A 16,293-nucleotide genomic window follows, 5' to 3' on the forward strand; every position below is an offset into this window, starting at 1 on the left:
TGCCTGCGAAGGTTCAATAGCGTCTCATCAAAATATGGCACGGATGTCAATGCCAGGAAGCCCGTCTTTTCTGAATTTACTCCCGCTGTCTCTGAAGAGCCCTGCAGGAGGCAGGAGTGGCTGGAAGGCCGAAGAAAACTCGTCCACCCCGGGGGGACACCCGCAACTGTCCCGGACATTTGCTCAAGCGTTTCACCGACTGGAGCAAGCCAGGAAACTAGAGCGAGGGTTTTTCACCGAAAGCCAGGTGGCATCTTGGGTGGTGGTGAACGAGCTGCCCTCCTTCGCCCTGCGGCATTCAAGGTCAGGCTCAGGGACAGAACAGCAGGCTCAGGCCGACACGCACGGCTCCCTCAACTCTTGGTGTGGGTGTTTCTCCCAAGTATTTCATACTTATTTTTGAATGGGTAATTCACACGCATAGCTTAAACAACTAAAAATGTATCGTGGGCACGTGGGTGGCTCAGTTGGTAAGGACCCCACTCTTGATTTCCGCTCGGGTCATGATCTTATGGTTCCTGGGATCGAGCCCCGCAATGGGGTCCCTGCTGACAGTGCTTGGGATTCTCTCTCTCCCTCCTTTCTGCCCCTCCCCCACTCTCTCACTCTCTTTCAAACACACACACACACACACACACACACTGCAAAGACTCCTTCAAACGCCTGCTACCCCCATTTACAGGTTACCGCTGTCATGAATTTATGATGTATCCTTCCAGAGTAGGAATGCATGCATACAAATAAAGGCAGATATGTATCCTTATTTTCTCCCTCTTAAACACCAAAGGGAACACAGCGTTCTTCATCTTGCTACTTCAAATAACACTACAGCTTGGAGATCTTCCCCTATCAATATCTAGAAAGTTCCCTCACTCTGGTTTACCTCTGCACAAAAGCCTCCGATTCGCTTAAATTAAATTATACCCCGTATTTTATTAACCGCTTTGCCCTTAATAGATATTTTGGTTATTTCCGATCTTCTGTCATTATAGACAGTCCTATGATTTTTAATTATAAATTAAATTATAAATTTTTAATTATAAAAATCCCATACTACGTCTTTTCAGGATCCATCAGGACATCTGAGTCTGAGAGCAGACGTCTTCTTCCTCGTCCTGCTCGTGAGCTGAAATGTTTGCGTCCTTCCAGACTTATGTTGCAATCCTAGCCCCCTAGTCGGGTATTTGGAGGTGAGACCTTTGGGGTGATTAAGTCAGGAAGGCAGACCCCCCCCCATGAATAGATGAGTGCCTTTATGAAGGGGACCCAGAGAGCTTGCCTCTTGCTCGCACACAGTGAGAAAACAGCCGTCGGTGAGACAGGAAGCCAGTCCTCACCAGTCACAGACAGTGCTGGTGTCTTCATCGCGGATTTGCCGCCTCCAGAACCATGAGAAACAAATTCTGTTGACAAGCTGACAAGCCATGCAGTCTGTGGTGTTCTATTCCCGCAGCCCGGATGGACTGAGACAGCCCTTTATTCATGTCGCAAGGCTTTCTTCACTTGTATCTTGCCCGTTTTGTGTTAAGTGTATTCCTACATTATCTTTGCATTGCTATTGTAAAAGGGCACTCGGCTTTCATTACATCTGCCCGCTGGCGACTGTTAATACAGATGAAAGCCATTGATTTCTAGATAATTTTGTACTTTGATACTTCAGTCATTCTCATAGTTCTTTAACTCGATTAATTGGCACACTTCTGTTTGCCAAATATTCGGGTTTACCGTCTTCTGCATATAATGATAGTTTTAATGTTTTTTTTTTTTTTAATTTTTAAATCTGAATTTTCTTTTGTCAAATTTCGTATGTAATTCTGGAGTGAAATATTAAATAACGGTATTAGTGGACATCGTTGACTTGATTTGGGTATTTAGTGGGAATGCTTCTAGCCCCGGCTTTTGTTTGTTGTTTTTTTTTTTTAATTTTTTTTTCAACGTTTATTTATTTTTGGGACAGAGAGAGACAGAGCATGAACGGGGGAGGGGCAGAGAGAGAGGGAGACACAGAATCGGAAACAGGCTCCAGGCTCTGAGCCGTCAGCCCAGAGCCTGACGCGGGGCTCGAACTCGCGGACCGCGAGATCGTGACCTGGCTGAAGTCGGACGCTTAACCGACTGCACCACCCAGGCGCCCCTAGCCCTGGCTTTTGAACTGAGATACACGTATTTGACCATGTTAAAAAGTAACGTCCTTATATTCTAACTTTGTTATTTTCATCAAGAATGGTTATTGAATTTTTTAAATGCTTTTTGTGAAACGATGTCGATAGTCATGTGAGTTTTCTATTAATGTAATAAATTATGTTAGATTTCCTACTATTGACTCTTCCCTGAAATTCTAGCCCTACTGTGATCATAAATCCTTCAATGTGTGGCTGAAGGCTGTTTGTTAGTATTTTATTTATGGTTTGGGGATGGCTATTCATAAGTAAGGTTTATAAGTGGGATGTTTAAAAATGTTATTGTATGTTCATGTTAATATTCTATTTGCTTTAAAAACTAATTTGGAGATGGGAATGCAAGCTGGTGCAGCCACTCTGGAAAACAGGCTGGAGGTTCCTCAAAAAACTACAAATAGAACTACCCTATGCCCCAGCAATTGCACTACTAGGGATTTATCCACAGATACAGGTGTGCTGTTTCGAAGGGGCACATGCACCCCCATGCTTAGAGCAGCACTCTCAACAACAGCCAAAGTATGGAAAGAGCCCCAATGTCCATCGACGGATGAATGGATAAAGAAGATGTGGTATATATATACATATATACAACGGAATATTACTCGGTAATCAAAAAGAATGAAATCTTGCCATTTGCAACTACGTGGATGGAACTGGAGGGTATTACGCTCAGTGAAATTAGTCAGTCAGAGAAAGGCAAAAATCGTATGACTTCACTCCTATGAGGACTTTAAGAGACAAAACAGATGAACATAAGGGAAGGGAAACAAAAATAATGTAAACACAGGGAGGGGGACAAAACAGAAGAGACTCATAAACATGGAGAACATACTGAGGGTTATGGGAGGGGTTGTGGGAGGGGGGATGGGCTAAATGGGTCAGGGGCACTAAGGAATCTACTCCTGAAATCATTGTTGCACTCTATGCTAATTTGGATGTAAATTTAAAAAATGAAAAAAGAACAATAATAATAATTTGGAGAGTATTTTGATGCTCTGCCATTATTTCTATAACATCGAAATTATCAGCTCCTTAATTTTGGTAGAATTTCCCTGTGAAGCTATCTGGCTCTTTGTCATGCCTCTGATTGTTCTATGGAAATAAGCCACCTTAGACTTTTTTTCTCTATTTTGTCTGGTGTCAGCTTTGGCAAATTCCATTTCCCTGGAAAATTAGCTACTTCCTCCAGGCATGCAAATAGTTTCCAGAGCTGAGCAAAGTGGTCTCATGTTATTCTTCTAATGTTCTCTATTCTTACGTTCTCTCTTCTGTTTCTTATTTTTTATAGGGAATTTTTGCCCTTTGTAAAGGTAAGGGTAGTTTTTCTTTGTAGTTTTCACCCAGTAGTTTATCAGTTTTTCCTAAAAACAGTTTTTGAATTTTCTTATTAGTGCCACTGTTTTTTTTTTTTCTGTTTGATAATTCATTACATTCTTTATGAGCCTTTAGTAGCCTCTGTCTTTATGAAAGCTTAGCATTTAGGACCTTGTCTAATTTTTTGAGTAAGATACAAAGTGTCTTCCATCATTTTTGACATATGTTTTTCATGTTATGAAGACTTCATTATGTGCTTCAGCTACACCCCAATACGTTCCCACATGTGCTGGGTTTTTTTATACCTCTGTTTCAGACTAGCGCCATTCAATGGGACTTTCCATATTTGTGCTGTCCAGTATGAGAGCTCCTGGCCACCTGTAGCTATCAAGTCCTTGAAATGTGACTAGCGTGTACGGGAGAGGAACTCAGTTTTGAATTTAATTAAGTTAATATTAGGCAGCCACACATGGCTCCTGTCAACCATATTACAGCATACCTGGACATTTTGTAATTTTCGTGTGTATCTCCCCTTTATCCAGGAATTATTGAAGAGATGGGATTTTTTTAAAAAAATATTCTCAGGCTTAAAGACCTTTTAGTTATCCAATGTTATTAGCTGCTAGGATTCCTGCACTATGATCAGAAAACATTGCTCGCACTCTCGGTAGTTGAGAGCACTTATTTAGAATTTCTTTGTGACCCAACATCTAGTCTATTTTCATGAGCGGGGCCAGGGCCATTTTAAACAAGCATTAATTCTCTATTTTCAGGATAGAAGGTCAGATATATATCAGTCAATCAGATAACGTTATTTAAAATTTCCATATTCATCATTTTGTTTGTACGCATCGGCCTTGACTGAAAGGAATGAGTTTTCTTCCTACTAGTCTGCGTCTGTTTACTTTTCTTTGCGTCTCGTTTCATCTTTTTCATGAACGTAGCTGCTACTATATGTTTAGTGCAGGGTAATAAGTTTGCACTGTGATTTTACAAGCGAGCGTTAGAAGGTGTCTTTCTTTGTCTTATTCTGGCTTGAATCCCACCTCGTCTGATATGAGCGCTTATGACCCTGCCCGCTTTTCATTGACACGTAACTGATCGATCCCTACCCAGACTTTTATTTTTCTTCCTAACTGAAGCGTAGTTGACTCTCTACCCTTACTTTTCTGTTCATGCTTTTCTTAAAGAATGTCACTTTCATCCAGCAGAGAGTTGAGTTGCTTTTGTGATCCCACCTACAGCGTTTTATATTAATAGATAAGTTGAACTCTTTTATATTTATTAATATGATAGATGCATTTGGCTTTAGTTCCACTTATTATTTTATGCCTGTGAGTTCTAAAAGGTCTTTTACTATGAGGTCTGTTCACTCCACTGTGTGAGTAACACCTTCCACCACAGAGATGTAAACATTTTGTTGTTGTCGTTTCCACGGCTGGTTACCTTTATAATTATGTTGGTATATTACCAGGAGACCTCTGTGCTGTCCTTGACTGTTATCTCCTCTCCACTCTTCATGACCCAATTGCAGTTAATAATATCACCCTTCTTAGTGCTTAACCCTGAACGATGAAGCATGCTACTGCTTCTATTTCCTGGTCTGTGAGTTTCAAGCAGTCTCTCGGATTGAAGGCTGATCACAGATGAGGCGGCGAGTAAACCAGCGCCACCTCTCCCGTTGTGGTCAACACTTGGTCCTCGTCTGGGCACAGAACAGTTACGTTGATCCTGTCCCACTGACCCACTGTGTTCATGGCATCCTTACAGTTATATATGCTCACACGTGACCTTGAGAGCTTTCACTGCAATCTCTTAGCTAAATGAGCTTCATCCCTCAGTTATCTCAACACAGGGGTATGGAAGCACACTGATCTGAGTTTTGGCATGTTCACAATGGGTGGTCTGTATTCCTTATAGGAGAAGAAGGGCTTGGCCTGGTGTGAACCCTTGGCTCACAATTTTTTTTTTCTTCTGTGTCTCCTGAGTCTTCTGTGTCTCCATGGACAATCAGTATTCTGATATCTGAAGTCAGAACCACTTCTCGTCCCTTTTAGTGACCATATTTTACCTGGATACCCAAAGTTTTCTTCTTTACAAACCATTTCTAAAGTTCAATAAATGTACTAGATTATACTTTCATGCCAGCTGTTTTCAGTCCATATTTTCTGGCTCACATTACGCCCACTCAGTATACAGACTTCTACCTTTCATTTTCCTTAAATTCTATCTTTGCATATCTTTTCTATCCAATTCCTCTTTGTTAGACCTGCTTCTCTTATCATTTGTGTCTGTCATCTTCTCTCTAATGCTTTAAAAATACTTGTTACCATTTTATTTTATTCCATTTTTCCCAGTTCTTTAGGAATCTCTTCTTTGGGTTCCTTGGGACCTTTTCTATCTTCTCTCTTGTGATCTTCAGATGTCCTTTTCATTTCTAGAATGCTTTTGTTCCTCTTCTCTTTCTTTTCTGAGCTGTGTCCATGTTTTACGACCCACGGTTGTTTTGTTATAGTCTCCCCTAGTTCTTGAGTTTCTACTTTGTGTTCTTCCTTCTTAAAAGCAACTGCTTCATTAAGCTGTTTAAAATCACAGTAATTTATCTTTGTTCAGTAGCACCATTATTATGACGAAAATTCAATGTCCGTTGGAAAGCTGTGAAGATCTTTTCCATTCTTTTATTTACAATACTTTTTTCTTACTGACCATGAAAAAGTGGGCTTTTTGTCTGCTTCTGATTCTGTGTCTCCCACTCTCTCTGTCCCTCCCCCACTCATGGTCTGTCTCTCTCACTCTCAAAAATGAATAAATGTTAAAAAAAATTAAATATAAAAAAGTGGGCTTTTCGTGACCCAGCTATCAGCATAATATTCCTAGAAGTAGAAATGGAACAGGGTCATTTTCCAGACTTCCCAACAGAGGGCTTGCTTCTTCACAACGTCAACACTGACTGCTTTCGTTGAATCGTGTCTTTCCATGTGAATTTGAATTTCCATCTCTCCTCTGCACATCTGAACCAGACTGAACCCATCATGCTTTCTGCCACCGGCTGCCCTTATATAAACTGGTACAATACACCCATTTTTGCAAACAAGAGATACAGCTCTTGCCCTAACTACCAGTAACAGTATTTTGGGTGGTTCTTCCTCAGATTTGCTTCTTTGGGTTCCACTCACCACCCCTGAGCTTCTGATTTTCATTTCCTCCCATCTGCTTCTGCCTAATTCTGGGCTTTTGGAAGTCCTATGAGTAGGGGCGCCTGGGTGGCGCAGTCGGTTAAGCGTCCGACTTCAGCCAGGTCACGATCTCGCGGTCCGTGAGTTTGAGCCCCGCGTCGGGCTCTGGGCTGATGGCTCAGAGCCTGGAGCCTGCTTCGGATTCTGTGTCTCCCTCTCTCTCTCTCTGCCCTACCCTGCTCATGCTCTGTCTCTCTCTCTGTCAAAAATAAATAAACCTTAAAAAAATTTTAAAAATTCTAATTTTTCTTGTTTGCTTTTCCAGGGGAAAAACACTGATCTTCAGTCATGTTCATAAGAAAATCTCTCCCAAGTTTTTCATGGATTCCATCAAATTCCATTCCATTCTGATTCCATCATCCTGTCTTTTCCTGTCCCCCATTTTTTTTTTTTTTTTTACTCATCCATAGGCAACTTTTTCAGTGCCATATGACTACCATGGAGAAGTGCTTTAACGTGCCTGGCGTGGATAAGCCTGTAAGCCTCTACCTTCCAAAAACCACGTCTCACTGTCACTTTTGCTCTTCGATTTATTTTCCAACTTGAAATGTTTTCTCCCCATTCCCTTTCTTAGTTTATCAAAAAGTTTGGAAATCCACAATATATAGACTGTATATTAACTAAGTTATCATCGTGTTTATTGTTCATAATCAGCACCCGACACTGACCTCAGTTCACTGATTATATCCCAATAGCCATTAAATAGTGTTCAGTGTACAGGTAATGATTTCAGGGAAGTTTACGGTCTGCTGAAATCCCCCGCTTCTTTCTATCATCAACTGACCGAACACAGATAATGAAATAAAGAAATAACAGGCAGCCGTGAAGGCTGGTTGAAAGCAATGTACCGGTCAGTGGCTGTGTTTATCGAAACAGCCAAGAAGACCGCAAGCCACTTGAGCTGTGGTTTCAGCTCTCACTTCCTGGGTGTCCTCACACGACTTGTCTGCCCTCCGACTCGCGGCGCCCTCTTCTATGAAAGGAAGGGGCTGGTGTTCTCCAGTTCCCCCGCTGAACTCAACCAGTGTCCACCACGGGCTAATGCTTCGGTAGCCTGGCACAGACTCGGGGCTTACCTGCCAGCACCACAGAGAAACTCCACAACGCTACCCTCTACCCCCACGCTGATGCCTTCCCTGGCTCCCGTCTCCAGTAGCTGGCCCCTCCACCAACGCCTACTTTCGTCCCGTCTCCACCTGCAATTAATGCTGCCTTAGGACCGCCTCTCTGATTCCAGTGTCACTTCACGCCAGGCCCTATTCTCTGGACTTTGTTTGAACCCACACACGGCAGCCACCCTAAACCCACTCTCATACGAAGCCTCCATTCCCAGAGAAGGAGTTCAGGTGAGCGCCCAGCTTCCCCGTGTTTCCCTGCCTAGGTAGCAGCCCTGAGTCTGTAAATACACGGATGTCTTCACTAGCTGTGTCTCCACGTTTAACCAATGTCTCACAAGTGTTGCAGAGGGTATTTCCAGGGAGGACAATGCTGCTTTTCTTCTGGCTCAAATTCATTCTTATTTAAAGAATGCTTTTGGAGACAAACTAATTTTTACTCTCGTGTTTTATGTGTAATTCTATAGAATGGCATTTCAAATAGCTTCTAGAGAGCCCTCTGTCTTGCCCTGTCTCTCTCTCTCTCTCTCTCTCTCTTTCTTTCTCTCTCTCTCTCTCACACACACACACACACACACACAATGTACACACCTCTCAGGAAACGGAAACTTGCCTCCATTCAGGATCTTGAAACAAAGCTCTAAGATTTAAGTAGTTTTTGCTACTCAGATTTTCAACACCAGGAAATGAGTACAGGAGGCCCCCCTCAATTTTGGTTTTCAAATCCAGACTGTGAACGAGTGGGAGCCAGTCCTCCTTGAATACAATTCTTGGAAGTTAGAAATCTCAATTGTGGTTGTTCCCCACGAAAAAGGTTCGGAGGTGGTTGGTAAGTAGTTTGTCTCCGCGGCAACCAGAGGAGCTGAATTCATTTTTCCTGATAGATTCTGTCTTTTTTTTTTTTTTTTTTTTGTACTTCACATGTAAAATAAAGTTAAAGGGAGATATCTCAACATCCTGGTCATTTCCTGTGTTAGTATTAGGACAGGGACTCCCCTATTTGGGGGCGGCCATTGCTTGGCTTTTAAATCGCGGTCCATCTGAGTTTCCAGAGGGTGGTTACTTTGTGTCCAACTCAACTTCTCCCTGGCTAGCTATCTGACTTCGTGCAGATTAGTCTCCTAATTCCTTTGCCTCTGATTTCCTTCACAGGTAAAGATTTAAGGCAATTCTACCTCCAGAAAAGTCAAGAGGATACATCAGAGAAGGTGAGAAATTGCCTACTGGCGCGGAACACACAGGAAGAGCTCGCAACATTAATCTTTCTGCTTTCCCTTTTCCTCAATAGAGCTTCTGGCTGTAGCTGGTTGTTGCTGTTCTTACCTCTTGGTTCCCAGAGGAGAGGCGTGTGTGTCCTAGTCTCTTGGTAACGGACCCAGAATTCCAGCCAAAACATCATACGAACTGAAAACTGAGGTATGGTTGAGGATCCACCTCTCCTTCTCCGCCCAACCAACTCAGCAGCCCTGGTCGGAAACCTCAACCATCGGAAGAGAACCATGTCAATATTAGGATATTGCGGGGTTCATCTTTTTTTCTTCCTCAGTCGCCTCTTGTTTTCTCTCTACAACGGGAGGACTTTGGTTGCTTGATTTAGTTACGCAAGCAATGAGCACGCATTGCAAAATAAATGCTCGTTGCCAAAAAGCAAGCAGATGTAACGAAGAAACAGAGAGAAGGGATGGAAGGAGCGTGGGGGAGGAAAGAAGGAAGGGTGGAAGAACAGGGGAAAAACAGAAAGGAGAGGGAAAAGAGAAATACCTACTTGTCACCCCAGAGAACATCATCAGTTGGCTTCTGAGTACAGACCACGTGAATTTTATCTTCTCTACATAAACTGGCGCATTTGCTCAGCAAATATTTGTTGAACACCTGCCATAAACCAGGTCTTTCTCCCACAGCTGCCATTAAGGGCCACCAGTCTACTAGTGTGACAGACAAACCCCCGTTGGCAATACACATGAGAAGTTCGCTGAAAGAAGGGCTGAAGATGACAAGAGACACAACCCACGACAGACTTTCACCTCGGCCTTGATGGGGGAGGGCCGGGAGGCTTCCTGAAGGAGGTCACTTTTGAGCTGTAGGAGGTGAAAATGAATTAGTCGGGTAAGTGAGAGAAGGGGAAGGGGGGCATTTCGGGAAGGCGCAAATTGAGGAGCAAACTCCAGAAGCATGCTCCCATCGAGAAGCATGGTCCCCCTCACGGAACTGCCTTTCAGAGGGCTACTGTGTAGGCCAAAGAGGAGAGTTGTCGATAGAAGTAAGGCCAACGAGAAGTACAAGAGCAAGGTCATAAAGGAATTTGTCATCCTAAAGGTTTTGATTTTTTCCCCTCACCTGGAAGATGACACATAATGTACCAGAATTAGAATATTCTAGAATGTTCAGAATTCACACAGAATATTCTAGAATATTCTAGAATGTCCAGAATTCACGCAGTTTTCACCATTGGTTTTGAGGTATCAACCCAATTCTATACAGACCTGCAAGGCATAAACACATACATGAGTCTACGTCTATTCTCTCTGTTAATGTGAGGGGTTAAAGTTTCCAGCAAGCTCCAATTCTTTCTCTTGGATCACTGCTTGCAGAGACCTGTCCATTACTAGTCTCGTGAACATGTTACCAATACGGCAATATGGACGGGCTCTGTTGTATCGAAAGGGGGTAGTACAGTATAGTGCTTAAGAGTTGGACTCTGGTGCCAGATGGGCCACATTCACATCCATTAGGCCGTGTGACTTTGAGGAAATGACGTAGCCTCCTCACGTGTCAGTCCTGCCAAGGGTAAAACAAGAGGACACGGCCTCTCCCTCTTAATGTTGGAAGGTGGTAGGAAGTAAACTAATGTAAAGCCCTTGGAACCAGGCCTGGCACACGGTACGTGCCATATAAATGTTAACTGTATTTTCCTCTTTCTCCCACTGTTTTTGCATCAAAGCTGCAAAATTCACCGCCTGAATCGTCAGGAGAGTTTGATATGGCAAGATGCACGTACGGGGTGAACACCCACTAGTCTGAAATAATTTAGGGTGACTTGGAATTTCGCCAGCGAAGTGGGCACAGGTGGCCTCAGGAGGTTCCTACCTCTGGAATGATGGCGGGGAGTGGATTCTTTTGGTGGGGATTCTACAGACGCCTCCCCCGGGGGCCCGGGATTTCTCTCTGCTCTCATCCCGTAGCTACAGTTGTCCCTGGCCTTCGGCCAGCTATTGAAGTGGCTCCACCTCCCTTCTGAGAGATTTTACAGAAGACCACTCCATCACTCCGGAGCGCCTCTCACGGACTCATTCCCTTCAGTTTTGCCCGTGATGTACTTGCCTCCGTTTTTCTTTGCTCTTCTCCACGCCCTGGTGACAACAGAATTACAGGGGAAACTGTCAAAATTAAACCCCACCTGTTGTGGGCCACCCTTACTTAGATTAAGTAGCTGATCCGGACTTTTGTTCATCTGTGGCTCTGAGTCCTCGTAGACTGGCCTTGGCAACCTGAATGTTTTTCCCCTTTTCTTTTCCTTTCTTTTTTTTTTTTTCCAGTGCAGAATTCACGGACCACATTAAAATCAGATTTGTAATAGACAAAGTCACGCGTTGGCCGGTGCAGCGAAAGCATCCTCAACGTTCTCGTACATTTCCCCCTGTGGTTCTCTCCTCCGGCTTTCGAAGCAAGCTTTTCTTGGCCTGATCCCTGTAGCTTTCAGATCAAATAATGCCTCATTCACGTGAAACTCTATTGAATTATGGAGCTTCCAAGGTCATTTAGTGCCCTTCACCGCATGCCTGGGGGTAGCGAGGGGGAACAGGCTCGTCCTTTGTCATGTTGCACACCGCTTTTTCCTAAGAGCTGTGTTTTTTCCAAAACCTAAAAATAGGAGAATCATACTTTATCCTAAGCTTTTATCAACCAAGATACAGGCCCTGAAATATCAATTAGAGTTAATGAATGCACTTAACAATGAAAAGGAAAACAACATTGCCAATAACACTTCTAATACCACCTTTAGTTAAAAACACAGGAACTCTTTAGCTGGGGTTGGATAGCAAGTGTCACTATACCTCTGTTCAGCAAGTAGATATTATTCCACCCAATTCTTCCCTTCTGGTTCAGCAGAATTAAATACACACACACACACACACACACACACACACACACACGAAAATAGGTTATTAATCCCTTCTGCAGAAGGACAATTTCGATTCTGTACCTTCAGGGACAAGATGCCCATCGGCTAGAGAATCAAGTTCAATTATTTTTTAGAAACTCAACACAACTTCTCCTCATCCTTCAAACTTTAACTTATGATGTCACTTTTCAACAAAACGTCTCTGACCTCAAGGTTAGATGATGTGCCTTAAATTGTAATCTTACGAAACCCCAAACTCTGCTTTTGTGAGATCAGTAAAATTGAATCAAACAATTTCAGTACTTACTTGCCTAATGTCCAGCTCACCAGTGCCTGGAGGAGGGCAACTCCTTACAGGTTTGCCCTCATCAAGTCGTGGCTGGACACACACAGCCCTTCACGAGCAGAGACATGAATGAAAGGTAATGACAGATCAGTAGTAGGAGTTTCAGAGTCACCACTGGATAGTGGAAGATGACAGATTGCCATCTCCGAGAAACACGTAAGCTTTATCTGTAAGCATTTCTAGTTTTTTGGATTCCTAATGAAGACGGAGAGCTCTGAACTTCTAGCTCCGTCTGTTAAACAATTTCACACTCCTGTTCTCCCTTCCCGGAGGATGATCACAAGGGAACACAAACAGGGCCTGAGGAATTCTTCCCTCGACAGCATATCCTAAGAACCACATGCTGCCCTCCGAGACTACACTCTGCTAGAACCCGGCACATGTTTGCAATGGCTTTAAGCCCCTGGGAGTGGCGCGTTGACTTCAAATGACAAACTTGGATCCTGAAGGATCTCAATCAGATCCTTGCTTCTTCCCAGAAAGCCCCGCTTCCTGTTGGATGGCTCTCCCCGGGCTTTCTTCCTGGCACAGAGATGCAGGCAGTCGCTGGGGAAGCATGTGTGAAATACTTCCCATGATAACCAATTGTGTTGGGTAAAATGAGGGTCAGGGGAGGCCTTACTGATTAGGTGACGTGTAGACAAAGAGCTGAAGGAATTGGAAGAAGGAACTCATGGAAATACCTAACTAAAAGAATGATGTAGGCTATAAAGTGTCTTATAGTTTATGGTAATCATTTAGTTATATGCCCCGAGAGGAAACTCACTAACTCAGTTAGTAGGATCTGCACGAAGGCTTTGGATTAAGGACCCATTTCTCTCTTCGGACCTGTTCAGGTTTGTCTCCAGCAGGTTTGAACATGCTCAGCCTTGTGATGATGATGATGATGATGATGATGATTGATGATTGATGATGAAGAAGACAGTTTGAGCTTCAAGCCAGGGTGTCCATGCCACGGAAAGGTTCTTAGGGGCACAAAGCAATGCCAGGCTTCCTAGATCCCAGGCAGGAGCAGGACGGCTGGCCCTAAATTGTGCCAGGGCATCCCTTGCAACTCTGCCTTATCGCTCAGAAAACCAAAAAGGGTTAATCCCACTTCCAACCCCTTTGGGTTTATATCCTGGAGACTGTTGGGGGAGGCTTTAAGGAAGGAGAAGGAGGGTCTGTAGGAATCAAGCTTTGCTGCACACGAGGAAATTCCGGGAGCTTCTAAGGCTTCAGGGCCAGGTTGGTCCCCACACTAATTAAAGCAGAATCTCTGAGGCTGAGACCCAGATATTAGGATTTTTCAAGTCTCTGCAGAAGAATCCAGAGGCTAGGAACAGTGGTGTGCTGGAGTCAACCCACACCAGCCCACGAGAGCGTATCACGTGTATCTCTTCCTGAGATAGGAGAAGGAACATAGCCGGCATCTGTCCTTCCTGGCACAGAGCTCCAAAAACTCTGGGAATTTTTTGAATAGGAGTAACTCTTGTTACTTATAACAAGCCCCTTGACAACAAGCCTGAGTTTGTACTAATGAAATGACTCACAATGAACCCTTCTATAGCTTCAAGGGAAGGGCTGGCCACACTAGAAAGACCAAGCGTAGGCACAGAAGGTTGGAACTTTCGGCCACAACTCTGACGCTGGGAGAGGAAAGGGACTGGAGACTGAGTTCGGTCACGTGGCCAATGGTTTAATCCATCGCGCCTATATATGAATCCCCATGTAAAAGTCTGGACCCTGAGGCAGGAACTTGAGACCCTACTAGAACTTGCCCTACATACCTGTTCATTTGGCTCTTCATTTGTGTCCTATATAATGAAATGGTAATCATTTCCTCAGGGGCATCCTGACTTCGGTGTGGCATTCGGACCCATTCTGAAACCTGAGGGGATTGTGGGAAGGCTCACGTTTGTAGTCAGCTAGGCAGAGGGGCAGGGGATGCCTGAAATGTGTGGCTAGTGTTTGAAGTCGCGACGGCCTTGCGAAGGAGTCTGCCCTTAACCTGCAGGGTGTGCACCAGCAGGGAGGACATATCCTCCTTGTGTTTCGGAGAATTGGCTGCAAAAACTTGCCGGCACACCAGTTTTAGGGATCGGTAGCCTACCTCATTAGGAGCTAACATGCGAAATGCTGGAAAGAGCTGAGGAGGGTGTAATCTTAACCACCGGGATTTCCGGTTTCACGTATACCCGTTGGGAAGACATGTGAGCGCGAGGCAACCCTTCCTTTCTCCAATCCCTCCATGCTCTCTCGCCTCCGTGTGAGTCACGCCGACCTATTTATTACCCTGTCCCCTAGGCAGAATTCTACTTAAGAAGACAGTCCTGCCACATAATAAGCCATAACTACTCGTCCGTGCCAGCTTCTCGTGTGGCTTTCTTTTTCCTTCTGAATCATTCGGTTTCTCGTAGGTCTCTACAAGTGGATGGGTCCCGTTCACATCTTTGCCTCGGCTTGACTCAAATTCCTGGCTGGGAACTCAGAGCGATGGACTCTCCCTTAAGACTTTAGCAACTTCGCTTAAACGTTAGATGCTTTCTGAGATTATTCATCCACCAGTGCGATTCCTACCAAGAACCCCCCTTTTCCCTTCTCTGCCCTCTCCTCTTTACACTTTGCTCTAATTTGCTTGCTCCTTCTTCCTTCCTGCCCCATAATTCACGCCAGAGCAGGAACACACACACGTCGTCCAGGAAATCACTGTTTGGGAAACCTCTGACCCTTTCCGCGTCCAGTTTTTCACCGGTCATTTAAAACAGAGGTTCACTTGTGCCCCGGCCATTCGAACGTAGGATTAAGTCGCATTCTTAAGGGATAAGGTTGAAATCGTGTGCGATATGTTGCAGGAATTGGCACGCCTAAAGAAACAAATCACGCTAAGGCTTAAATTGGAGTTTCGGAAGTGGGAAAATCAGGAACAAGGGTTAGCAGACATGGAGGCTTAGAAATTCGGTTCGAGATAAAAGGGGACTTCGGGGGATGGCCCGCTTACACACGCGCGCACGGACCCCTTCTTTGTGACCACTCATGTTGAGACTAAACTAAACCTGGTACGGAATGATCTCAGCTTAAGTCTTAAAAATTTACTCGATATTCAATGTGGTCGTAGAGGTTGTACCTTCTCTCTCTTCTGTCTCTTCCCTCTCTACTGTGACATTAAATGAAGGTTAGTCTCAAGCAGCCCTGTTGAATACAACTTTTTGTGGTGACAGAATAATAATCTGTGTTGTCCAATCAGCAGTCGCCAGCAAGTACGTGAAATATGACTAGTGCGACTGTATTTTAACTTTGCTTAATTAATTTATATAGACCTATGTAGCTAATGGTTGCCATATTGGATGCCTCGGGTGTAGAGAAACACGCACAAACAGGGATTTGAGGGACAAAGTGTGTGAGGTGTCACATTTCAGCTTGCTGGGGTTGCCATAACAAAGTACCACAAACTGTATGGTTTAAACAAAAGAAATTTACCTTCTCATAGTTTTTTTTTTTTATTTGTTTTAGCGTGTATGTATTTTTGAGAGACAGAGAGAGAGACAGAGCCCAGGCAGGCAAGGGGCAGAGAGAGAGGGAGACACAGAATCTGAAGCAGGTTCCAGGCTCCGAGCTGTCAGCACAGAGACCAACACGGGGCTCGAACCCAAGAACTGTGAGATCACGACCTGAGCCAAAGTCAGAGGCTCAACTGACTGAGTCACCCAAGTGTCCACCTTCTCACAGTTTTAATGTCTAGAAGTCTGAGTTCAAGGTGTTGCCAGGATTGGTTCCTTCCAAGGGTTGTGAGGGAAGAGTCTGTTTCAAGGCTCTTCTTGGCTTCTAGATGGCCATCTTCTCCTTGTGTTTTCACATTGTCTTCCCTTTGTACATGTCTAGATCCAGAGAAATCCTCTTATAAGGACACCAGTCATGTTGGATTAGGGTCCACCTTAATGACCTCATTTTAACTTAATTACCTCTGTACAGACACTATCTCCAAATATGGTCACATGTG

The 16,293-nt window shown here is 44.1% G+C and overlaps 1 long non-coding RNA gene across 1 annotated transcript; it reads right to left on the minus strand.

Moving 5' to 3' along the window:
- Positions 1-7,378: 7,378 nt before the first annotated feature.
- On the minus strand, positions 7,379-11,979 carry LOC123590309. The gene is made up of 3 exons (XR_006708715.1): positions 11,263-11,979; positions 9,611-9,923; positions 7,379-9,409 (listed from the first exon to the last, which is right to left on the minus strand). It is a non-coding gene; the product is annotated as an uncharacterized LOC123590309 (long non-coding RNA).
- Positions 11,980-16,293: the final 4,314 nt, after the last annotated feature.

The sequence above is a fragment of the Leopardus geoffroyi genome, chromosome B4, assembly GCF_018350155.1.
Source record: "Leopardus geoffroyi isolate Oge1 chromosome B4, O.geoffroyi_Oge1_pat1.0, whole genome shotgun sequence".
NCBI lineage: Eukaryota > Metazoa > Chordata > Mammalia > Carnivora > Felidae > Leopardus > Leopardus geoffroyi.